We start from the raw sequence: 25,186 nt of genomic DNA, 5'->3' as shown, positions 1-25,186 counted from the left end.
GTGAGACCCCACCTGCAGGGCTGCAGCCAGCTCTGGGGCCACAGCACAGGAAGGACATGGACCTGTTAGAGGAGGGCCACCAAGTTGATTAGAGGGATGGAGCACCTCTCCTATGAGGAAAGGCTGAGAGACCTGGGATTGTTCAGCCTGGAAAAGAGAAGGCTTCAAGGTGACCTGAGGCATAGCTTGGCGTTCCTGTGGTTAAATTTTGTAACAACGGCTTTTCAGGTCATAAATCTCAGAGAGAGGCTGAGTAGGAATTTGTGATAGAATTTGTTTTATTTTTCAGGTTGTGTTTTGTTCTAGGGGGTTGGCAGTTGGATCTAACCCCTCCCCTTACTATGGGGTGTCTCACCCCATCCTTCCTGTACGCTCCTTTCAGTACCTGATATTTACAAGAGCATGTAGTGGCAGGTCAAGGGAGATTGGTTTCGAAATGAAGAGTAGGTTTAGATTACATCTCAGGAAGAAATTCTTTCCTGTGAGGGTGGTGAGGCACCGGAACAGGTTACCCAGAGAAGCTGTGTGTGCTCCATCCCTGGAAAGGTTCAAGGCCAGGCTGGATGGAGCTCTAAGCAACCTGGTCTAGTGAAAAGTGTCCTTGCCTAAGGCAGGGAAGTTGGAGCTAGATGATATTTGAGGTCCCTTCCAACCCAAGCCCTTCTGTGATTGTCAAGATATTTGCAATAGTCAGGGTTTGGGGTTTTTTGTCTCTAGCTTTTGATAGGAAATGTAATTTCAAACATGAAGAATCTTTCTCAGTAAAAGATTTTCTGAAACTTGTTTTATCTGTCTGAAAGATTCTGATTACCAATGGCTAAATTTCTAAAAGAGAAGGTGATTATTTTTTTAGGTGACTAAAGGTTTCTAATTTTTTTACACTTATAAATGACTGATAGTCAGTTGGGCATAGGTTAACTGGTTTTCACTTCCTTTGGTACAGATTTTTGAGAGGTCTAAAAAGGGCAAATCCAGTTTGAAATGCTGGGAAGTAAAAAGGTTTTAACTCCTAATGAATAAACCATTGGAGTTCTTTGTTTGCATTAGAAAATGGGTGCATTACACATTTCCCTTCAAGTCAGTTTTTGTAGTACCTTGCTTCTGTCAGAAAATAAATAGAGCATTTTAAGGGGCACCCAATGTGATGCAGCTTTACAGAGTAAAAGATTCCAGCTTTGATCTTAAATTTTTTTTAAGCATTTACAGTTCTTTTCCCAAATACTTACATTTCTTTGTGAAATAAACTCATTCCAGTATGTTCTTTTATAAAGAAGATAATGAATCATTTTTCTTCAGGCTGGGTACCTGCTTTTCCTAAAGACAGAACTGGTCATGGATGTTTTTAGGAAACATTTAAGAGAGATGTACCTTTTGCAATCATGTGGCACCAATAACATTGTGTGCTTTAGGTGGAATGTGTCTGGGGTGGGAGGCAATAGCAGACTCTCCTAGATGAACATAAGCCCCATCAATAGGGCAGGGGTTGGGAAAGGCTGTGTGTGCACAGGTCACCCTGTCTGCTCTGACCTGCTGTGGTGCCCCACAGCATTCCCCAAGAGCTGTGTGCAAGGCATGGGAAATCTCTGATCCCACTCCTGCCCTTCTGCATGCCATAGCTGGGGGCCAAAGAGGAATTCCAGTTCCTACACTTCTGCAGAAACTTATGTCTCTATCCAGAAAAAAATGTTTAGATATGGAATATATGAGAGAAGTACAGGTCCAATTTTAAAAGTACAAACAACAAGAACTCCTCAAACCCAGTTCTTCTTTTTGGTCATTAAAGGTAGCCACTTTCTCAACTGTTTTCCTGAAAGGAAGTTTTATATATGATGCTGACAATACAGAGAAATGGCAGAGGAAATTAACTAATTTTTTCTCATGCTTAAATGGTCAGTTGTGGGAGAAGCCCTTTCTGTGTTCAAAGTGAGCATTTCTTGTTTTTAGACACCATGACAATTCTTGACCAGTTGCTGTAAGGAACAGCAAAAAATCATTTATTAAAATTTAATATATATTGTATTTAGGTATTAAACACAAAGTCAAAAACAGCTTTAATATTTCATTTGCTGGCACACTAATGTTCTTAGCTACTTTTATTGGACTTTGGGATTTTTTTTCATCATAAGAAATTTTATTTCAGAACTTTCCTATTCATAGCCATTTGTAAGAATTTTGATAGGTGCTTTTACATAAATTTTGTGTCCAGAATGACTTTCAGGACTGGAGCCCACTCTTTTTGAAATGTAATTTGTTTAATATTTTATTGACACATTTTAAAAAATAAGATTGTAGGAAAAGCAGTGTAGCTATTACTTGTAAGTCAATTCAGACTGCATGTGATGTGAAATAACAAGATCAAAATGACAAGCAGAAAGAACAAACTTATGAGTGCATAATCAGATGTACAATATGTTTTGGATATAGAGATATTCAGTGTAGGAAACATGCTTTGAGAGGTAGCATAAAAGATGTAGCATTTGCTGAAGAAACACTAACACACAAGAAAAAAACATTTTGAGACAAACCAAAAGGAGAACACAAGCTGAGAAAACCATATTGTTGAGCCGGAAACTGCACTGCAACTCTTTTCATGTGTGTACATTAGCCCACAGTCCTTACATTCATCCTGGTGAAATCACCTGTTCCTACTGAGGTGAGAAATACCAAAGCCATTCACTGACTGCAAAAGCAGCTTTCCCTGATTATGGGTTTGCCATCACCAGAAAAAAAAGGTAGGGATCACACTGCTGCTTAGGTGGAGTAAGTGTTCATGAAGTTGATGAAATCCCAGTTTCTGGTGGGAAATTCTTCCAGAAGTTGTTGCACATGAATTTCCTTAATTAGCTATATCTTCTCATCTAAGAACCTGTATAATTTACCTTTTGGGTTTGTTCTGAAAAGTAGTATTTAAATTTTAAAATACTGTAGAAATGTATATTTCTCTGTATTTTGATCTATTTGAACCCCAAAATGGTCTGCAGGCCCTCCTTTTAACTCTTTTGCTTGTATTAATTTATTTGTGTAGTTTCTGCTTTGGAAGATGAAGAGATTTTCTAATGACACATGAGCAGATGATTTTCTAAGCTCTGCCATAATGAAAGATTGATGAAACACAGAGATCTGCTGATGAAAGTTTAATCTGAGGATGTGGCTGCTATCTCACCTCAGGCAGAAGTGTTTTCCAGGAGACTGTAATCACTCTCTCCATAGGTTACACCATTATACTGCCCTTTGGAGATTCTTATTTAACAATCCTGGGGTAGCAAGGGCTTCCTCATTTGGTTAACTTGGGCTGTGTGGTGATTTTGTGTTTCATCCCTTGTTTTCAATTGATCAGTCAGTAAATATGTTTGATTTTAAAAGGCCTGGAATGCCTTCATAAAACCATGAACAAAAGCAGATTCCCAAAAATTGGTGGGTATGCATGTATGTGTACACTGAGCTCCTTTGTTTGATAAGTATATATGGGCATTAGAAGAAAATAAATGTCCTGTATACATGCAACCCTTTGCAAGATTCAGTGATACCTTGTGATTTTTAAAAGTCAAAAACCACTGTCCTTTGTACAGTCTTCCTCTCCTGCTGTTCTGAAAAGAGTCATGGTGATTCATTTAGTATTATTTGTAAATAAGAACAGTCCTTGCAGTTGTATAAATAGTTTGATTTCAAGATCACTAAGGTCATTGTCACATGGAGGTGTCACAGGTGTATCAGTGAATAATTGTCAGTGCTGTGTTTGCTTCTCAGCAAGCCATGCATGCCATGTTTTTCTCCTCGTCATTAAAAGCGTGTTTACAGCCTCGGGATGCACTGAGGCTGTAAAAGGGCTGCTCTTCTCGCTTGTGAGCAGCATGACTCTACATTAATCATTCCTCAGGTTGGGGTTTGTCTCTTCTCCTGGACTGCTGGTGTGTGCCCTTTGCTTTCTGAGCAGCTCACTAACAAGGAAGAGAGAAAAGGCAATGGCTCATCAGTTTTGTAAATGAGATTCTGTTAGCACATTTACCTGAACCCTCCTTTATCTTCATCGCTACTCCACCAGTCCAAGCCTACCTCAAGTTTTAAAAAATCTAAAGGACTTTAACTGCCTGAAAGATCACAGTTTCTTGTCTCCTGGTGACTTCATACAACAGCAGTATATCCAGCTGAAACAGTCTGTGGTCAGCTGGCAAGGAGGGCTGCTGGTGAATCCAGGAGACATCTTTGATGGGTCTGAATATGAACTGGATGGGGTGGGCACCTGGTCTGTGGGACAGAACACACAGCATGTGTCTGTTCATCCACTAGCCTTGTCACCACACAGAGCAGGTTTGTTTCCAATGTATAGTTTGTGTGTTTTCTGACAGGCAGAGGAGGGAGCCTGGTTGCTTTTGGTTCTTAAGTGATAGGAGAGGCACATTCTCTGGTATTAAAGTTTTCTGACCACAGACACTTTGACTGGGTGATGTGAATGTATTGTGCTCCTTCCTCTGCCCCATTTTATCAGGTATGGATGTCCATTGCCCTGCTTCTCTGAACTGCTGATGTTTTTCTGCTGCCTAGACATAGGAATAAAATGAAGCTGAGATTCAGAAAGGGGAGAAAGGCAGACAGGGCCTTGAAGAAAGTAGAACAATGGATGCACACATGATGAGGCTCAAGCTGCCTCAGAAGGGGAGAGCAGGCAACTAAATGAATAGATGCCCCAGGTCAGATGGACATAATCCTCTAAGCTGAAAGAGAAGAGAGCCCTGACAACAATATGAATTATCTGAGCTCTGTTATCTCAGGAGCTGTTAGGACAAGAGAAAACTTTTGAGGTGATATAAGAGAAAAATGGGACAAATCTGTGGCAAATGGGGATGATATGATGTAAAGTTATGGCTCAAATTCCTCAGAATATGGGGAATTAAAAATAGTATGCTGCCTTGCTTTTTCCATGGTTAACAAAAATGTCTGGGTTTCAGAGGTGTTTAACACCTGTGCTGTCCACTGACTTCAGTAGGATCTCTGCACATTGTGTCTTTGAAAATCAAGTGTCTAAATTCAGATTTAGTGGCTTCTAGATGCATCATTCAAGAAGGTGTTTAAGTTTTTTTGGATTGCCTTCCCTCTGAGGCAATGATTGAATGTGCTCTGAGTCTTTCTTCAGTTTTATGAGAGAAGTTTATCAAACTGTACAAGATAATGAATAATAAACTTTCTTTTTTGCATTAGCGACATAGTTGAAAAAAGCAGAAAATAAATTAAACTGAAATGGTGTTTGCACCTGCTCTTCTGAAAAGATAACACCTCCCAAAGAATGTGTAATTTCAGCTGAGCTCTTCAATCTCTGAAACACCATTAATCAATATTGCCTATTCCCTTCGGTCCCTGTAACCTTGGAATAAGGACAAAACATACTGTAAGGAATCACATAAATAGGGCATAGGTGAAGGATTACACTGGAGAAAAAGGATTTTACTGGCTTTTCTGACCTCTCTTTTTAGCTGGGGTTTTACAGTTATCTTTTGCTTTTCCTTCTTCCCTAAGCCAGCTGCATTTGAGGATCCCTTTCTGTGTGTTTTGGTAGCATTTTCCCTTCTCACTAAGAAATAGTTTAGGTAGTTATTTATGCAAAACTTCTCATTTATATCCATAAGTTCTGGCATTACTGTTTGGAGGTGCAGTGTTCTAGGAGGGAGTAATGAAACAATACAGCTGTGAAAGGGAGAATCCAGTCAGGCTTACAGAATTGATGTGTTTTAAGCAAACGTGGTCAAGTGGGTGCAAAAAGCTGCATGTGTGCATTCATACTTTGATTCATTAAACTGGTTTATTTTAGCTTGGGGATTTAACATGAAAGACACAGTAGACTGAAGATGCATTGAAATAGGCTGGTATTAACTTGAAATATTATGTAATTTGAAACGCCTGTAGTTTTGCACCAGTGGTTTTCTGTTGCTGGTGGCTTCAACTGGGGCAGCATCCTTCTATCCTTTCTGAGTAATCTCACTAATGAGACGAACAAATATTACATAGAAACACAGAATCAATTAGGTTGGAAAAGATCTCTGAGATCATTAAGTCCAACCTTAGAGCAGTCACCACCCTGTCAACTAGACCGTGGCACTAAGTCACGTCCTGTCTTGAACACCTCCAGGGGTGGTTACCCCAGCACCTCCCTGGGCAGTCCATTCCAATGTCTAGTCACTCTTTCTAGGAACAAATTCCTCCTGATCTTCAACCTGAACCTTTTTAAATAGCGCTTGGAATTATTCCACTGTAGAAGTTTCAGTTAAGACAAATGATATATCTAGATGTGTATTACAAATAAGCACTGTGATATCGTCAGGTTGTCTCAATTAATGAGATGGCACATTGACTGAGTCCCTGGCTTAAAGCCTTTATACAAATTTGTGCTAGAAAATCTCCACACACTCCCTGTTATTTCAGCTATTAAACTCAAACACTTCAGGATACAGCTAGAGTAATCCATGAATTTAAGCAGCTATCACAGAAGGCCCTTGAGAGCAGCTGAGCTGCCTGTGAAAGTGTGTGTAGCTCAGGAGAGCTACTGACTGCCATTTTGGGGTAGAAATCTGATGAGTTCTTCTACTATTCTTTTCTCTATATGTTAATTAAGCAGGTGCTGTGTCCAGGCTGGATTTCTGTAAGTAACTGCTGCTTCAACTCCATGGCAAAACAGTGATGGAAAAAGCAGCTGCTGTCCAGCTCTGTACCTGTCCCCAGGAAACATCCATCTTCCTCCCAGACTCTCTACAACCCTGCTAGATTTCAACACCCCGTTAGAAGCTCTGATCTTACCTCACAATCAAAGATGGTTTAAACTTACCTTACTTACATTGTGTGGTCATCACTTGGGTGCATACTCCTTCTGTTGATTCCTCTCCAAGGAGGCTGTGCAAACAAAAAATACTTCCTTCCCAAACTAGCTGGAGTCAATTGAAGGTGCCTGCCTTGCATTCACTCCCTTTATCTTCAGCGGTGCTGAAGTTACTCTTAATTACACATCTCTCAGAGGCTATACCAACATAGGAACTGTGTATAGAGGGAGCCACCTATGGAATAAATAGCTGTCAAATAATTAACTAATACTTCTTAAAAACATAAAAAACCAAAAAAGACTCAATAGCAACCTTTTGTGGTCTTTTGTTCTCATTTCAAGACCTTTCCTAGTGTAAGGTGTCTGTTGCAGATGAGAGAAAACCAAATTAGTCCACTAGTGATTTCACTTTGTTAGTCTACTATATATTGAACCTGTTCAGTTAGTACTAAGGTGGACATACAAAAACCTTCTGAGGAGAAAAGCCAAAGAAAGTATAGGCCATTGAAGAGAAGAGCAATGCTTTATGAAAAATTGTGCCAATAATGCTTACTTACACCTTGCTGGCTAAAAGTTTATAAAGCTCTCTGCAACCTTGACTGTAGTATGTTCGTATGAACAGTAAAACACTTTTCTGTTGTGTAGTGGTTCACTTGAAAATGTCAGCCTTTTGCAAGACATGTAATTATTTTGCTTATTGTTTTCTATTGTGAGCAAAACTTTGACTTTATAAAAATTGTTACTGGGCAAATAATTTCAGAAAAAATAATTGAGAGGAAAAAATATTTGTGCAGCAGGAAGTGTTTAGTTCAATTATCTCACTATTATGCTACTTAATATGGAAGATACACAACTTTCTAATGCAGCAAATTAAAAAGCAAACGTACTGACAGAAAGTGACCTGTGTAGCTCTTCCTCCTGTCCAAACACCTTATGCCAATATTGTTCTGGTGGGTTAGAGAAAGAGTAGGAAGTTTCTATGTACACCTTTACTGTGTAAGTATTTATATCCACCTAGATAAAAACACCTTTGATCTTTGCATGAGTATTTTCCTGATATCAGGAGGATTTGTGACATGTCCACGTATTTGTAGATCACTGATTGTCCTCTGGCATTTGCTATATGCAATAGTAAAATGAGGTACAGGCTTTGACCTGTGTCTCTCTATGCAGTCACAAACTCTACTACCTGCACTTATATAATAATTTGAAATGTGACTCTAAGAGGATTCTCTTGCTGTCAATTTGGCTCTTCAATTATTTAAATGTCACAGCTACCTCTGGATGCTTTTTCACATTTGCTGCTAGATGATTGCAATTCAAATATTTATATGCAGTGCATTTTTATGTAAATCATAGTATATACTGTCCTATCCATTCCATGTATTTAGAAAGCCTTTTCACTTCAGGATTTTAATTCTGAGAATAGTATGTTGGCTTCTTACCTAACACTGGCTCCACCAGGGAAAAGGGGCTTTTTTTGTTAGGGGTATTCAGCACAATTTGGCCTCTGGCATTGGAGGTAGATTGCCTGCTGAAGCCTCCTTGATATGTGCAGATTGATTAGCAGAAATTTAAACACTACTTTGAGCAAATGAAAATAGTTTTGTCAACAGATAATTCAAGTGTCTTAAACATTTAGGGATTTGTTTACTGACTGATTTGGTTTTGTATTTAGAAATGGTTACATTAACATCTGTATTTCTTAAATAAATTTGTGCCTAGTGAGACTGAAAAATTCATGTGCATTATACCTCTTCTGATGACAGTCATCTTCACACAAATTCTGTTTGTCTTTATCCCATAAAAATGCTTTCAATTTCTAATCTGAATTAATGCATTAAACATAGAACTCAAATACCTCTAAAATTTCATTATTTTATTGTTTGAAGTTCCCCTCTCCCCACCTTGATTAATTTCCAAGTTGGCTGGATGTACATTTGTGTCCTGAGTTGGGCCAAATTCCCTTATAATTGATGGGAAGGTTTTTATTAGCTTGACCATGAGTTGAGTTAGGGACTAACTTACAGAGATGGACCTCCAGGACCTGAATACTGCTCAGCAAAATCAATGTAGTACCTCTGGGGGCATAAGGATGGTGTAAATGTTTTTTCTTTAGCAGTACTAAGGTTCTCATACAAGCAATAAATAGCAGGGGGAAAAGTAAGGAGCCTACTATGGTTTTTAAAATAATATGAAAGAGTTAAAGGTCTGCAAGGTGGCTGTCTTCAATATTTGACGTAATATTCTCCTGATCCTATGTTTAACATCAGTGAAGTGAGTTTTTCCACTTCAGACAAGACCCTGTGAACGTCAGCCTGCTGTTGTTCTGGGATACCTCATGCTGGCACAGCAGTGTCTGTAATGATGCTGGATTTGCCAGCAAGATGCAGAAAGAGGCACTGTAGATTACTTACAGAATTATTTTTTAGTAGCTCAGATTGGAAGGGCCCCCCGGGTCCTTATGGCAGACAGTCTAGAGCAGTGGAGGTCCTTCCTTTGGAAAGCCACCACAGGTGTAGTTCAGTTTGCTAAGGGTAAATTGAATTGCATTTGCTTTGCAGTTGTGTTTCATCAGTCCTTCATCGATTAAGAAGCTTATTTTCTGCCTGTTCCTTTTCTGCAGTGTCTGAAGAACCTAAAGAAACTTCATATATGTATCTCCAACAACGTAGTTATGTGTTTAAGATTGATAGCACCCACATCCACAAGAAAATAAATTATTACTAAGAAAGATTCCTTTTTTCTTTTCCTATTTGGAGGACACTTGTGTGTATTTATTTAGGAAAATAGCTTTTCATCTCTGCTTTTACTCAACCACCATCAGAAACATAATGAGATGGATTAGACAAGGAAACTGAGCAATTGTTCTTGCCCTCTGATCATTGATGGAGTACATACATGGCTCCAGGGGCCTTAATGGAAAAAAGACAAACAAAGCTCTTCTGGAGTGTTGCCAACCCAGGCTTTTACAAATGCTATATTCATTTTGTCACTTTGGAATGTTTAGGATTCAAGGTAGTATTTCAGATTTTCTTCATCCACCCATGGATTTTGGAAACTCATTGTGTGATGTATATGGAAGGTTCTCATATACCTGCCTGTATCCTAGATTTAAACCTTCTGAAATGTTTCCTCACTTGCCTCTCACTTTCTCTTCTCTTTTCAAAAATAATAGGAAATTTCAGATAAATTAGAAGATTGGCATTGCTGTTACTCTGTGATAATTTTTGATGAAAGTATATGATCATGATGAGGGGAGGTTTTAAGTTTCTATGTTGTTAGAGACTAAAGAATATTGTAGTGCTCTGAGGTTTGCAAAAGGGACAAATTTTTTGTTTCCTGAATGTGTCAAAATGTTTTGTGTGAGGGATAGGATGGATGCTTCAGAGTAGCAAAGGCAGGGCTAGTTTGGGAAACATGTGTTTCTCTTCCTGTGAGGCAGAAGTGGAGCTTTTGAGTGCTGTAGTAGCACGAGCTGGGATGCAAACCTGCTCTGGCTTTTCCCTCAAGTGTAGGACTGCAAGGGTACAGCTGTCAGCCAGCAGTGTGAGTGCAGCTGCTAGGACTGACTAAAATGCACTCTTGGCCTCACAGTATGAATATATTGCTATAATATAATTTTGCTTTTGCTCAAACTGAAGCAAACTGCAACCTGAATCCAAGTTGGATAATCATAAACTAATTTTCTTTTTTCCTCAAAATTTTGTGTATGTGAAATCCTTGGATCCAGTCCTTGCTCAGGATGAGTATGAGGATCTCAGATGCTGATTCTGTTTTTGTATCTTCAGCCCATCTATAGCTCTGTTAGTCTTACGTGGGCTGTGTGTGCTGGGATACTTGGTATTTCACTGTGAGATACAGATTCTGGCCATGCAATGGGAATATTTGATCTGTTTAGGGAGAGTGATCCCACCCCTGTCTAGAGGATAAGCTCATTTCATTCGCTCAGGTGTCCTGCTGTTCACTGCAGTTTAACCAGAGAATTGGGCACCTCATTGCTACCAAGGGCATGGAGATCTGCCCAGATTCTTTTCAGTGTTGCCCATTCCCTCATGATGAGCTTGGCTGAGCCTCATCCCAGTGAGGAGCACAGCAGCCTGGGAAACAGCCCCCAGCTGGGGATCTGTGAGAGGGCAGGACAGGATAGCTGGGATAGCCTGGAACAACACAGGTGTCATTTATGCACCAGGCATGCCCCAAAACACCCCCTTACCTTCATTTGGCACTTTTGGCAGTGCAGGAGTTGAATTTGTCAGCTCTTCATGAGCCAAGAGCTCTCCTGGGCTGTTTTCACCTTGCCGGGGCTGGCTGCTGGGAATGTTTTTGTCAGTGTAAATTTGACCCATTACTTGCTGTAAGCTTATTTGTTCTGCAGCCTGCTTTGTACTGTAAATTGCAGTACAAAGATCCTTCCTGCCAAGGGATTTGGCTGCAAGTTCACAGTGCCTGGCTGGTAGTGGGAAATGGGACTCAGTGTGGTGTTTGTCCTGGAAATCTCTTCACTGTGTTTTTGGTAGCAGTTGTTGCTAGGGTGAGCTTGTCAGCCAAACCTGGCATCCAGTGGGGAGTTCTGTGACTTCCAGGACTGGTCTCAAAGCTTATTGATGATTATTCTTTACAATACAGTTCATGAAAGAAGACTTCTGTGTGAGTTTCACCTTTCATTTTCAGAATAAAATTAGTTCAAGTAAACTGGGAGAAATCAGAAACCAGATGCCACCACTATTACCCTGAAGCCTAAAACTAAAAATTTTAATTCATGTTTGAATCCACATTTTTGGGTGTGATTGAGAATTTGCCACACAATTGTAGTTATTAAGCAAATTGTTTGTGCACAAATGGGAAGAGATTTGGCTCAGATTGTTTTTCATTTTCAGAAACTGCCTGCTGGTCAAGCCCTGGGAGATTTTCCTATATCTGGTGGCAGAGGTAAATCTGTTGCCCTTTTCATACATATCAACTAGAATTAACAAACTTGGAGGAACAGAGGGTGTGGGGCAAGGGAAAATTAAATGCTAAAACCAGGGCAAGTTATTCCTTGAAACACATATATGTCTGGCCATATCATTACTGACAGGTGCACAGGCAGTAAGTGTGGCATCTAACAAACTATGAAAACCAACACAGGATTAGAATTTGACCCCAGTTCGCTTCTTGAAAAGCCAACTTAATAACTTGAAAACTAAGATTTAGTTTTAATTATACTTTTTTCACATGTTTATAAAGTTTTGCTGAGTCTCTTTTTCTCTCTTCATACTGAAGGATGATCAGAGAAGAGCAGTTCTCTCCCACAAACTGTTCCAGCATATTAAAATGGCAAAATCTGGCTTCTCTTCTTAGAAGCCTTTCAAGTAGAAGTCTGACATTGTTCTCATGAGTGCTGTTGTTTGGCCAGCTGGAAGGCTACCATACCCCCTTGTATTCTCCTTACCAAGACTGAAAGAGGACAGCAGCAAACGAAGAGGGTTGTTGTAATAGTTAATAGTTATCAAATCAATTGGGTCCTCATTTTCAAATGTAAAGAAATTACACTGAATGCATATTGGAACCTAGATTATAAATGCAATATGTTTATATTTTAGCCCATTAACCAGTTTTGGGTGTCACTTTGTCCATAAAATGCCCCTTTCTTTCCCCACAAGTGAATTTCACACTTTTGTCAAGTCTTTTGAGAAGTTGCTTGGACAATGCAAAAATTATTCCATGGCTTTGAATTCTTCTTAGCATTGGGCATTCAGCACATCCAAGGAGGAGCTGGAGCTGTTTTATCTTAGGCAGCATCAACAGATTTGTTTATTAAATTCCCTCCTGTTACTCCCTGGAAATCAGTGGAAAGCTTTTGGGATGGCACAGGTTGTTGCTTGAGCATAAGTGGTCCTGCCAAACCTTGTTGATGATAAGGTGGGAGGGAGGGAGGGAGGGAGGGAGGGAGGGAGGGAGGGAGGGAGGGAGGGAGGGAGGGAGGAAGGAATCCCACTAGATTCTGAGGGTGCATTTAGGTGGTGAAAAAAACATCCTGTTCCTTATGCATCTGTGTGGCTGAAAGAAGTGATTGCCAGAAAATTATCCTTAACTGCTTTTCACCCTCTCAGCTCTGCTGGTGGAAATGTCCATGGTCATGTTCCTTGCTCTACTTTCACTCAGGTTGGGCTCAGATAATTTAAAGAGTTGTTGGTGGGCATTTGCATGTTGGCTCATTTTCCTGGGAGACCACAGGTGTGATCCCACTGACAGCTCTGCTGGCACATTTGAGGGAGGGAGAAGTTCCCTTGGATGGAGAAGAGTGACTTGCAGGGTGGTGACCCATGTTCTTGCAAACTTGGGGTTGTTCCTTGGTCAGAGTTTGCCTTCCCCCAGTCTTCCCCCTGCACTGAGAAGCGATGTGCAATGCTGCAGGTGGCTGTGAAACCTAAATAATAACCTGGAATGGGCTTTAAGCTCTGATACATTTTAAATGCAGTCCCTGCCAGAAGCAGCTCTTTGTTGCTGATTGAGCACATTTAATGGGGAGTTTTGATAAAAACTAATGCTCCAGGAACCTTTAGTGCAAGCAACACCTCTAAATTGGATTTACTATTACTGCATGTGCCAGTTCTGGAAAATCAAATTATTTGATGTTTGTTTTTACAGCTCAAGGATAAATCTCATTTCCAGCATAAGCACCTGTAATTTCATTGAAGTAAATGTAGTTGTTACTTGTGTCTGAATTTTTGGATTTAGCTGTAAATCTTTGTTGCCTTTTTAAGGAGACTTTCTTTCTGTGTTGCATTCAGAGCTACGTTGTGAATGCTTTGCAGAGGTTTTGGAAAATGGAGAGGGGCAGACTCCCTGTGCACTTCAGCTTTCCCCGAAAGATTACTTGTGTCACAAAAGATTAATCTTTGGAGTTTACTGGCCAGAAACACAATGCGTGGCAGGAGGAGAGAGCGCTGCTGGGGGTCGGGGAGCGGCACCGGGGATGGGAGGCAGGAGCAGACACACCCCTGGCGGAGCCGGGCTCCAGGGAGAGGCACCCACTCCCTCGCAGCTGGAGCCGGCAAGCACAGCCCGGGGGAGTGGGAGCTGCCATGGTGTGCCTCAGTGCACTGCAAAGTCAATGAGCTGCTGTTCTCGGGGTGTTCAGCCCCCTTCGCTGAAGTACAAACACGCGGCTGCATCAAGTGCTCTGCACCGTCGGATGCTTAAATACAACCACCGGAGATGGGGATTATTGACTTGGGGGTTCTGTATGACGTGCTTGGCATTTAATTCCTCTTAGCTGCAACGAAAAGGTAAGAAACTTAAAAAGTGACAAGGAAAAAACCTCAGCCCTTCCACCCCCCCAGACAACAGTTTTGCATTAGTGTAGCCTTTGTCTCGAGCTGTATTTTCAAAGCTGTGGTCTATTAGTCTAAAGCTACTGTGTGGATGCCTGCAAGGCAAATTACAGCTCCTAGTGTGACAAAGGCAAGTCAGATTTCTTTTCTCCTGAGCTGACACTTACCAAGCTTCAGGAGAGCACTGTAGCAGCAATGCTGGACTGTGTGCTGAGCGGTAAGTGTTGGATGCTGTTCTCCCTCTCCTTTATCCCTTCAGATGGTGCTCATTTGAGCAGTAAGCTAACTATGGATCCTGATGATTAATAGGTTTGGGGGACTGTATTTAGCTCAGAATTACATGTTCCTAAACTGTGCTTACTGACTGCATACTGACCAGCCTGATTCTGTAGAGGCTGATCATGATTTGTTTTTCCTGTTAATGCCATGTTAATGTATGAAAAGATGCTGCAATTAAGAACAGCAGAGACCTCATTTGCTAAAGCGAAGAAAGCTCTGTGTTTTCGCTCCCAACATACACCACCTGTATAATTATTTATGGCTAATTCCCAGCTAACTTCTAGCTAGACAGTCTGGGCTTTCTTTTCTCAGCCCATAATTGACAATGAAGATTGAACAATCTGTGTAAATTTTCAAAAGACGTGAATATCTTTAATGGCAAAAGTATTGCACTGTATGTGGGTATACCTGCATGTTAAATATATTTAGTTAGCAGGTCTTTTGACAGAAGAGGAAACTTTATGATTAAATGTAATCTATTGCCTTGAGGTCTCTGTGCTTGCTTAATCCTATGTGAATTTATAAAGAAATTGCAGCAGGAGAAATTTCATTGATTCGTTAATTGATATATAGCTTTGAATCCTTATTATGCTGGGTGTATTGAGAAGGAAGAGAGACAAGCACATTTATCTTTTTCTTTAAACTCAGCAGCTTCACTCTTCAATTAGGTTTCTTGCATGGTATGGAACCTCATTGCTCTCCCTGTTCTGTGCAGTAATTTTTGCTTTCTAAAGGATAGCTGAGTCTATGAGGGGACTACATGATCTGTTTCATCTTTTAAAACTATGGCTTTATGTCCTTGTAGCTGTTGTGTTGTGGTTAATGTAATTATAACAACTTATGAGTGAGGAAAAGAACATTATTTAGCCCTGGAGCATTTCTCAGTAAAAAGTGGCCTATTTATTTTCATAAGAATTTAAAAGAGGGAAAGGGAAAGATAGTGGGGTTTTCTTATGTAATACCAGTTATGATTTTTTTAAGTTTTTTGTTTTGTGGGATTTTTTTGTTTGGTTGGGTTTTTTTAGTTTTAATTTTTCTTTTTTTAAGTACTGGTTAGTTTTCCCTTTTACAACAAGTGAGTGTATATACATAAACCCTTTCTATGAAGAAATTTTAAACATAGATCAGTTGTAGATGGAGAACAAACCATTTGAATTAGTATTTTAGATAATCAAGGTGTGTATTGAAGGTCTGTGGTATTTCTTGTATTGTTGCAGTCTGTTGGGAATTCAGCAAGGCTTTCTGATTCATCATTCACAGTTTGCTGTATTTCATGACATGAAGTAAAACTGTTACAGTGGACAAAGTTCTGTAGAGTTGATATTGGAGTGCTAGTATTGATTCAACTGCTCTGTAAAGCTTAAATTTGCTGTGATAGCCTTATTCTCTTGATCAAGTTAATACAGGTCAGCTCTGAAATTTAACAGTTATAAAGATCAGGGATATCAAGTCAGTAAAAAGTGTTTTGTTTCATTTCCACCTATTAGAAAATAACTGGCATGTCCCAGAACTTTTATCGGTGTCTGCCAAATGAAACAACATGACCTTTTTCTCTTTTTTTGGTAGTATTTTGATGTTGATGTGGTATTAAAACCTTCTTTATACGTTTTAAGAATTTTCCTAAATTTGAAATACTTTTATGGCTTAATTTTTTAATAACTTGAACCAGAAATTCTTATATCACAGATCACAGAATCTGTTAGTTTGGAAAAGATTTATGAGGTCATAGAGTCCAAGCTGTGACCCAACACCACCTTTCCAACCAGACCAGGGCACTGAGTGCCACATCCAGGCTTTCCTTAAGCACCTCCAGGGACAATGACTGCGCCACCTCCCTGGGCTGCCCATTCCAATGCCCAATCACCCTTTCTGGGGAGAAATTCTTCCTAAATGTCTGACCTAAACCTCCCCTGGTGTAGCTTAAGACAGCGTCCTCTTGTCCTACTGCTGGTTGCCTGGGAATATCCAACCATCCTGGGAATATCCATCCATCTTAAATGGTGTCTAGTGATCTGGGGGAAAGGTGGCCTGCTGTTCGACATTCCTCTTGTGCTTCCAGAAATGTGTTTGTTTTCCCTAACAAGCCAACATGTCCTCATGAGAGGGAAATGATCTGCAGTGTATTATGGAAGATGTCTCTGGTTTACACCAGGAGAGGGGACACCTGGGGTGGCCATGTGCTTCAGGGGGGCTCTAAGTGCACCCACTCTTTAATCTCAGGTTTTGAGTCACTGAGTGTGGGCAGATAAGGGAAACCCTGAAGGAACAGCAAAATGACCTGAGGTTGCTTATTTATGGAGAGGACTTAAGAATAACAAGGAACCAAGCCTGGCTGTCAGATACCAAACTATGAAACTTTCATAGTTTCATGGCTAGATGTCACATTGATACCTGACAAAATAACAAAAGCCCCAGTAAGTGGAGCTGACTGATTCAGAAAGTCTGTACTCAAAAACAAACTCTTCTGGTTTTAAGAGTAAAATTTAGTCTTTACAAAACATGGATTTGTCCGGGTGCCTATTTTTTTTAATTTTAAAAATAGAATCTGTTTAGGTTGTAGTAGGTTTCATAATATATAATTAGCAACAGAATGCCAGATCAAGCCATCAATTTTTAAGCAGAGCTCTTCTTCGCTACCAGTGGAGAATTGCTTAAAAATTGATGGCACAATCTGGCCCACAATGAACAGGAGATTCATGCAGAAAGCATTAGTTGTAATTCTACTCAGTCTCCATCCTGGTGATGGCAGGGACCCAGAAACTCAAAACCAGCCTGCTGGAATAGTCTGCAATTTCACTACTTGTTGGGAGACAAAAGGCTTAAGGACTATTTAAAAAAAAGAAAAAAAAAAACAAAACCAAACAACAAACAAACCAAAACAAAAAGCAAAAACCCATACACAAACAAACAAAACAAAATAAACAAAAAACTGTACCAAAGTCTTAGAAAAATCATAAACCACGGCTATTTTCCTTTCATTAAAAGAAACTATTTTTCTTATGGCATACAAAAGTGAAAGACATAATCATTCTCTAAGCACCAGGAGGCTTTCAAATGCACAGAAATTTAGGTTGTTTCCTTTATTTTTTCATGTTGTGTTGTTGAGGTGTAACAACATTTTACATAGGGATTTTGTTGCATGAAGTGCTCCTCGACTTTGTAATTACAAATTAGAGAACCAGAATAGGGCCTCTTCTGTGCCTCAGAGGATGTGCTCAGGCAAATACTTGTAACTGTAAATAAAGATGAAAGGCTCATGTAATGGACTGTAATTCTTAATCAAGTTAAATATGTTTTACTCCATTAAAACTCTATGGTAGTTGACAGCGAAGGCATTTCAACTGGTTGTTATCTGTTAGGAAGAGAGATGGTCAGGGCTGCTGCTGGTCTGTGTAGTCCCATGTGAAAAAGTTGAAGGACCATGGAAGTTGCAGGGCAGACCTTTGTAGCTCTTTATGGTGTAGTTAACACATGGCAGCCCTTTTTTTTTTTTTTTTTTTTTTTCTGATCTGCTTAAAAAAGACAACTGAGGAAGTTGCAGTATGCCAGACTCCAGGGCAAGCTACAGGAATGAAGAGGTGTGAAGTGTTAACCTGTCTTCACAAAGTTAGCTGAATGCATCAGTCACAAAATGCTTGGGCTGCAGACCTCTGCCAGGTACAGGGATTAAACTCCTTACACTTTCCCAGGCTTATATGCAGTACAGTGCCACACTAAAACATCATCCAAGCACAAGAACATCACCTTGATACTTAAATACCTTTCTGGAGGTGACAAAACCAAAACCTGTCAGGTGTTTTGGTGTGATTTGCTCTCCATCTCATTGTAGTCTTACAGTGGCCCTTGTTGAAGCAGAAGACACAACAGTAGGAACTGTGGAGTATTTGGAGCCCAGCACAGCTCCTGCTGTCCCTGCCACAGGGTTGGATGTGTGGGGCACCTGCTGCTGAGGCTCTTGGGCATGTTGTTTCATCCCTGCCTGCTTCCTTCTTCCCTCTTGAGACAGTCCCATAGGTTGATCATCTGCATAACCCAGCATCACCATGTCCATCAGCACAGACATCTCACATCTGTGCTTGGAGGTGCTTCTGTTACAGAGCCAGGGAAAAAAGTTGTCCTGGAATGGACTGCAACAGGTCAGCCAGAGCAGCCTCCTGCCCACACCTGGGCAGGGGTCAGGATTATCTCAGAGCCACTTCAGGCTGATATTTATAAGGCTCTAAGAGCAGAGTGCACAGCCTCTTAGAGTATATATCCCTGGGTTTACCCACTCACTTGGCAAAGAGACTTGGGTTTGCTCTATTTTTTAAACCCTCCCTTGAGCAAGTGGGACCCATTAATTAGATCCTGTCCCATTTCCTTGTCCCCTGGCTAAACAAGCCCACCTCATCTCCAAGCTAAACAAGCATGGCTCCTACAGCCTTGGTTGCCCACAGTTGGGCTCACTCCAGTTTGTCACTCTCCATGGATTGCTGAGCCCAAACTTGCAGGCAGAAGTGCAGGTGAGCACCTCATGAGCACCATGTCAAAGGGTCTTCATTCACCTCTCAGTGAAATCTCCATCATCCCTCTGCTTATGGGGTGGGCATTGCACATCAGTGTCAGCCCCCAGGATTTGCATCAGTCACTGATGTACAAATCCTGGCACAGAAATGCGGAATGGTCTTGCACTCAAGCAGTGCCCCATCAGTTACAGCACTCTTTGGGGACTCTGGAGGAAAGCAGGGATCAGGGAGGCAGGTGCCCTTCCTGCAATGCTCTGTCCCTAAAGGCACTAATCAGAAAACAGCCTGGAATAAATGAGCCTGGCAGAAGTGATGGGGAGGAAGACACGTTAGCACCTTCCCTGGAAGGCAGTGTCCTCTCAGTGTTTGCTCCTTTCTCACACCTCTGCAGGCTGGAAGGTCATGGGCTGTTTTTCTTGGTCTTGGCCTTTTCCCCTCAGAAATGAATCTCAAATCCTGTGTAGCAACCCTGACACAATTTTCTGGGGATTGTCTTCCCAGGTTATTGGCAGGCTCTGGCTTGACCTGTTTTACCTCAGTCAGCTTGGAAAGGGATATGTAGGGCACCAAACAGAAGCATTTGTGCAGCTGCTCTTGCAGCATTTCTGGCACTTGGAGCAATCAACAAAATCTGCCCCTTGAACTGAAACTTTCTGTATCTACTTTTTAGCCTTGGGGTGGTTTTTTAAAAATATGTTTATTTAAGTTTAAAGGTAAATTATTCAACCAGATTTGAGCTACTAGAATGTAAAGAAAATACAGGCAAATAGTCTTTTATATGAAAATGATTAATGAATTACAAGGCACTCTATGAGAAGTTGTTGACTTAATTGCAAAGCAGTAATTAACTGGTTAGAAGCAGGAGGTAGCGTCCCCTGATTCATATGCATGCCACGGCAGCCAGAGCCCCACTCATTTCTCCATGCCTGAGGAAGTCCAGCAGCTCAGCTGCTTGTTTTTCTCTCACCTTCCTGAATTTCCTTCATTGCTCTTTTCTCTGGGCTGGCAGCTGCAGTGGTGATTGTTCTGTCCAGTTGTATCTTGCATAACAATTGGGGAATTAACAGATCTCCCTTTCAGAGTTTGCTCCAGCAGGTCATGTTTTGTGTCTCTAAGGCATTCCTTTTCCTGTCCTCCCCTCAGTATGTTGTGTCTAAGTTACAGGACAGTTCCTCCAGTATAATGCTTTTTCTGAGAGATGGAAATCTCAGTTTGTCAACTTCATATAACATCAGTGATTAATGGACAAAGAAAATCATAAATGTTTACTTCTCATACCACCTAGAAACACTGTGTTTTCTCAGAAAGTGAAAGAGATACTACTTTTTCAATTCTGATTTTCATATTGGCACTGGCATATGGTATTAATAGTGTTTAGATTTGAAAGACTTCCAATATTTGCAATGTTGAGATTTTAACCCTTTGTTTTATAAAATGTTGGCAATAGTTGAAGTGCTTGCTGATTCTGCAAAGCCCAGCAGAAAGCCCGTGGAGCTGAAGCAAAGGAGTGAGGGGGGTGTTGGCAGGGGAGATCCACACTGGTCTCCACTGGATATTGAAAAGGGGAAACTCCCAGGTCAGTGCATGACAGGAGTGGAGCAGAGCACCATGTGTTTCTTCTTTACAATAAAGCTAAGCTTCATGCTTCTGTTATAAAATTTCTAGGAAAGTCCATTACATTTGTAATATAGATAATTTTTCCAACTTGGCTGCTTTCATAGAACCATAAAACAATCCAGATTGGAAGGAATGTGAAAAGACCACATGATCCAGCCATTTATGGGAAGGGGAGCCTAAATGAAATAGTCTAGCACACTGTCAAGTGAAACCTATTGTGATGGAGCTCTGACATGTGCATGGAGAGGTTGGTGCAGTGAATTCCTGTTGGTCACAAGGAGCCACATGGAGATTATTGCAAGGGACAGGGGGTACAAAGTGCAACAGGAGAGGTTTCATCTCAGTATGAGAAAAAATTAAATCTCTAGCTGCATGCATACACATCCATTTTGGACAGATGAATTAGGGAACCATATGCATGTTTAGCTAAAACCTGCCTTAGAAAACTTCTGTTTATTCCAGATCTATTAACCAAGCCATTTCTAAGTAACAGATCGATTGCTGCAAGCTTGCTGACATGAGATGTCTAATGGGAATTGGATCCCTTCCCTTCAGTGTGATCTGACTTTAATCCTAGCCTTATTACTTGCTATGTGATGATTTTTCTACTCCACCTCTTTTCTTTTTTTCTTTTTTTTTCCCCAAGAGTCAGTTACAAGCTGGAATGATGTAGGGTCCCACATTTTTGCACACAGTGCATGAGCCATGCTGTGATGCTCACTAGAGATAAGCCCTTCTTAGAAAAGGGAAGTTGTGAGGTGCCTGCAGGAGGAGTGGGAGAGCAGGACTAAGTAGCTCTCCTGAGAATGGCCATTGTCCCTGCAGAGACACTGTGCCTTGCACACAGGGATGTCCAGTGTTTAGGGAGAGGTGCACAGAATCAGGCAGCAGCCCATATCCTTCCCCAGCCCAGCCAGCCCTTTGTGTAACATCCGAGGGAGCTGTGCTTTCCTCACAGGACAAGCTCCAGAAGCACTCCCGTGTCCCTGGCAGGGTTCCTGGTGGCTGCCATCACCTGGAGGGCTGCAGGCTGTGGGAGGTGCCAGCACCTGCAGGGAGCCTCCTCCAGCCCTTCAGGAGGCAGGCAGAGCAGCTCTGGGGACAGGGAGGGGACAGAAAGGCAGCCTCCAGCCAGGGAAGCTTGTGCCTCTCCTGTCTGCCTTCTCAAAGGGATGTGGGTTAAGTCACACCAAGGTTAGTGGTTGCTGAAGTGTTCTGGAAATGAAGGTGTGTGGTGATTTTATACATCCTGGCTTCAGTTCAGTGCTCATGTAAGGGTGTTCCCCAGGCTGTCACTTCTTCAGGGTGCAACTTTCAGAGCACCCCAGGTGACCTTGGAGCATGAGCATTTGGAAGAGGCATTTAAAAAACTGATGGCAATCTTTCTTCTCTTTGAGTTTAAACCATGTAAAGGTTGCACAACCTGCTTTCTACTCTTTGAGTTTAAACAGTGTAGGGTTTTGCACAACCTGAAGAATTATTCTTGTTTCTTTTGTCAGTGTCTGCTGTAGAAGGTGTTATTTTGGAAGAAGGAAGGTTCATGCACTTTCTGTGTCTATTTATACTTTCTGCATGCTACTTCCCAGACTTCTGTATGGTATTTTAAGCTTTATTACCTCCCACTGTTGATATGTCTGCACTGCCTCACTGAATTCAGCTGATGCCTCTTGGCTTCATTGCATGTTTACAATCCAAACTTCAGAGCAACAAGATTCAATGGAAAAAGGTGTGGAGAGGAAACAGTGGCCGTATGCTTAGAAATGCTGTGCTACAAACAAACAGTGTATGTTACATGTACAGCACTTTTCAGCTACCCTCTCTTATCATTTGCTGGAGCTCTGTCTGCTTGAGTGCTTTCTAACTTGCTCTTTCTGTTTCTTCATGCTTCCCTGGATTCAGAGAGAGGTAAATTATTGTCATTTTTCGATTTTTGTGTTTATCCTTCTGGCATGCACTGAAAAATGCTGTATTGGTTTGCTTGTATCAGTGAACAGAAGCTCAACTTAAGTGAGTAAATTCATATCCGTCACCTTTTCAATTTGCTGTTAACAGAATTGTCCAATTGATACTGGCTGTTGGTTGTTTTGGGTTTTTTTTCCCTCAGGCCCTCTAAAATAATAGGAAAATTTAAAATCATGCAGTGCAGTGGGTCTTAGTATTTGCTTCTAGTCTTGGGATTAAATTCAGATGATGATGTTTTCTGGAATCTGAAATACAAGACAGTGTTAAAATCTCAACTTTTATTTTAAAAATTGAAAAAAACATGATCCTGGGAGCAGGGGATTTAGAGCTAAGTTTAGCGAGATTTTAAAAAGTAAATGTTTATTTAATATTTTGGTATTTGTTTCCAGTCTGTCTGGGTTGCCTGCCTGTATTTTAAGTTGGATGAAAAGTTGTCCCCAGTCGGTTTGATTTGTTTGGATGTACAAAGGGATCATTTGGAATTCTCCACAATGCTTCCTGTTTCATGGCAGCACAGACACTGAGGCATTGTAGTCAGGTGCTTTGCAGCACAAGGGCTGCAGCCACTCCAAAGGCTCTCAGCAATAGAATTGCATCCCTCAGATGAGATCTGGGGTTTGTTTGCTCTTCTAAATTGCAAAATCTTGAAAGTGGGACTGGGTGGAAAGAATGTGGTTTAGAGATGCACACCGTTCCTCGTGTTTGCTTTGTGGAATATAATGAGCACAGTTTCCAGGCCTGACTTTTTTATAATCAATTCTTCAGGCAGTGTTGGCCTAGGGAAATATTTGAACTTTCTTGATTATGGCTTTGCAGTCTAATGTAGGTTTTGTGCATGTGGAGAGCAATGATGCTTCCAGCCTAGCACTGGCAAAAGTGTGCTTCAAGCAGATTGGTGTGTAGTGTCTGTGCACAACTGCTGTGTTCTCTGTCTGAATAATAAAGAACAAAGGAGAGCTAGGAAGCCCTGCTTATAAAACAAATCACACTGGAGAAATTAACTATTCTGCTGTAGTCTTCTGTCTTCAGTTAAATCTGTTATAGAGCTTTGAGCATCTCAACTTGATGTATTTCCTTATTAAATCTTTAAATATTCCTTTTAAACAAAAGCCTGTGTCTTCCAATTAGATCTGGAAGACAGAAGCATTGTCAAAAATATCTAAATACTAATTTGTCAAAGTCAAATTTACAGGATCTGCTGCAAAGAGGCTGTTCAGGCATAATAACACAGGCATAATAACACATTCATTTACTTAAAGGAAATTCAGGATTCATCACACTGGCCATCCTGAGGAGTTAAAGCACCACTTTACAATGCTTCCAGGGAAAAGCAGCAGCTATAATGGTCTTGATAAACTACCTCATTTGTGTGCCTTTTCTTTGAAAACTGCTGCAGAGGGTAGGAAGGCAGCCCCCTCACCATGCACATTTCAAAATTATTGTGAAGTAGTTAAGGAAAATTCCAACATAACACCCTGAAAAATCTGTGTTGACCAAGTCAGTGGCCAGTGATTTTTCATACCATCTGTCCCAGAAGTTCTGTCTTTGTTAAATCCATCCATAAAACAAGCAGAGATCTCAGCTACTGATTGACTTTTGAGTCTGCCATGCCTGTGTAGCAGTGGGTGAGCAGCAGTGAGCCCTGTCTGGATGTGACACACTGCTGTCTGAGCCTCCTTGGGCTGCCAGTCCTGCAGGAGCTCCGTTCCCAGGGCACCCCCTTGGTGGTGACCATGGCACATGGGACAGAGTGTCCTCCTTGCCATGATGGTGGTGCTTTGGCTTTGTGATTGTGGGGTGAGGCTGGGAAGGAGGACCAACATGGGACATACATTTAAGCTGTACAATCTGTACTGTTGTCACTGTGCTAACAGAGCTCATGGATCTGGACAATTGCACTTGGCCATGACTCCAGCTGATGCAAACCTGTGGCCCTTTGCAGGAATAGAATAAACCCTTGGTGTAGAGAAGGAAATGCTTTGCAGCATCTCAGAGCCACCTTGCATGCTGGTGAGGCTGGCAGGGCTCCTGCCCCCTGGGCACAGGAGGAGGTGGCAGGCAGCACTGAGACCCTGGAAGCCCCTCTGGGAGCAGCTTTTGCAGCTGCCTAAGATCAGGCTGCAGGAAGGAAATCGGAGTGAAAGTCATGCAAATGCTTAGGCTTGGAAGCTCTGGGCTCAGGGGGCTGAGCTGGGTATCAGACCTATCAGCTCTGAGAGGGTTTGAACAAATTTTGGAAGCACACAGAACTGTGGTGATGATAAGACATCAAAGAAAACCCGGCAGCTGTGAGTTTTAGAGCTGCCAGATTAAAGCCTCTGAGAATCACACAAAGTAGCCATAGCTCCTCCTTCAGAGTTAGCAAGTGACATTATCAAGGAATGAAGCAAACAGCCTTTCAGCAGGGGATAATTTGCCCTACAAACTTTATGCTTGAATTAGAAAAACAAGCTACACTCTGTGAATGCCAGACTATTTGAGAAGAATTTATTTAAATGAAGAACTGATGTTTTGCTGCAAGGAAATCAATTTTCAAATTGTGTAAAAACTAAAATAAGAAAAGCATCCCAAAAGTCTCCCTCCCTCTTCTTGGGGAGGGCATTTTAACTGCTTGGATCCAAAATTCATCACCAGGGTAATGTCATGGTGGCCAAGTGTGCCGTAGCTGGAGAGTAGCTAAAGAGGTGGAGGAGCTTTGT

General features: G+C 41.3%; 1 protein-coding gene across 7 annotated transcripts in view; it reads left to right on the top strand.

Annotated features, from left to right (window-relative positions):
* APBB2 (amyloid beta precursor protein binding family B member 2) overlaps positions 1–25,186 on the top strand; it is a 163,472-nt gene that overhangs the window by 124,228 nt on the left and 14,058 nt on the right. Inside the window, exons 1-2 of one of the 7 annotated variants that reach the window (XM_059469816.1) lie at positions 12,785–12,952; positions 13,582–14,079. The exons of the other annotated variants lie outside the window; for them this stretch is intronic. The gene's annotated coding sequence lies outside the window, so the exon portion shown is untranslated. Of the gene's footprint in view, positions 1–12,784; positions 12,953–13,581; positions 14,080–25,186 lie in introns of those variants that run through there. 7 annotated transcript variants of the gene reach the window in all.

Source organism: Ammospiza nelsoni, chromosome 4 (genome assembly GCF_027579445.1).
Source record: "Ammospiza nelsoni isolate bAmmNel1 chromosome 4, bAmmNel1.pri, whole genome shotgun sequence".
Lineage (NCBI taxonomy): Eukaryota > Metazoa > Chordata > Aves > Passeriformes > Passerellidae > Ammospiza > Ammospiza nelsoni.
This window is presented reverse-complemented; position numbering and strand designations above follow the sequence as displayed.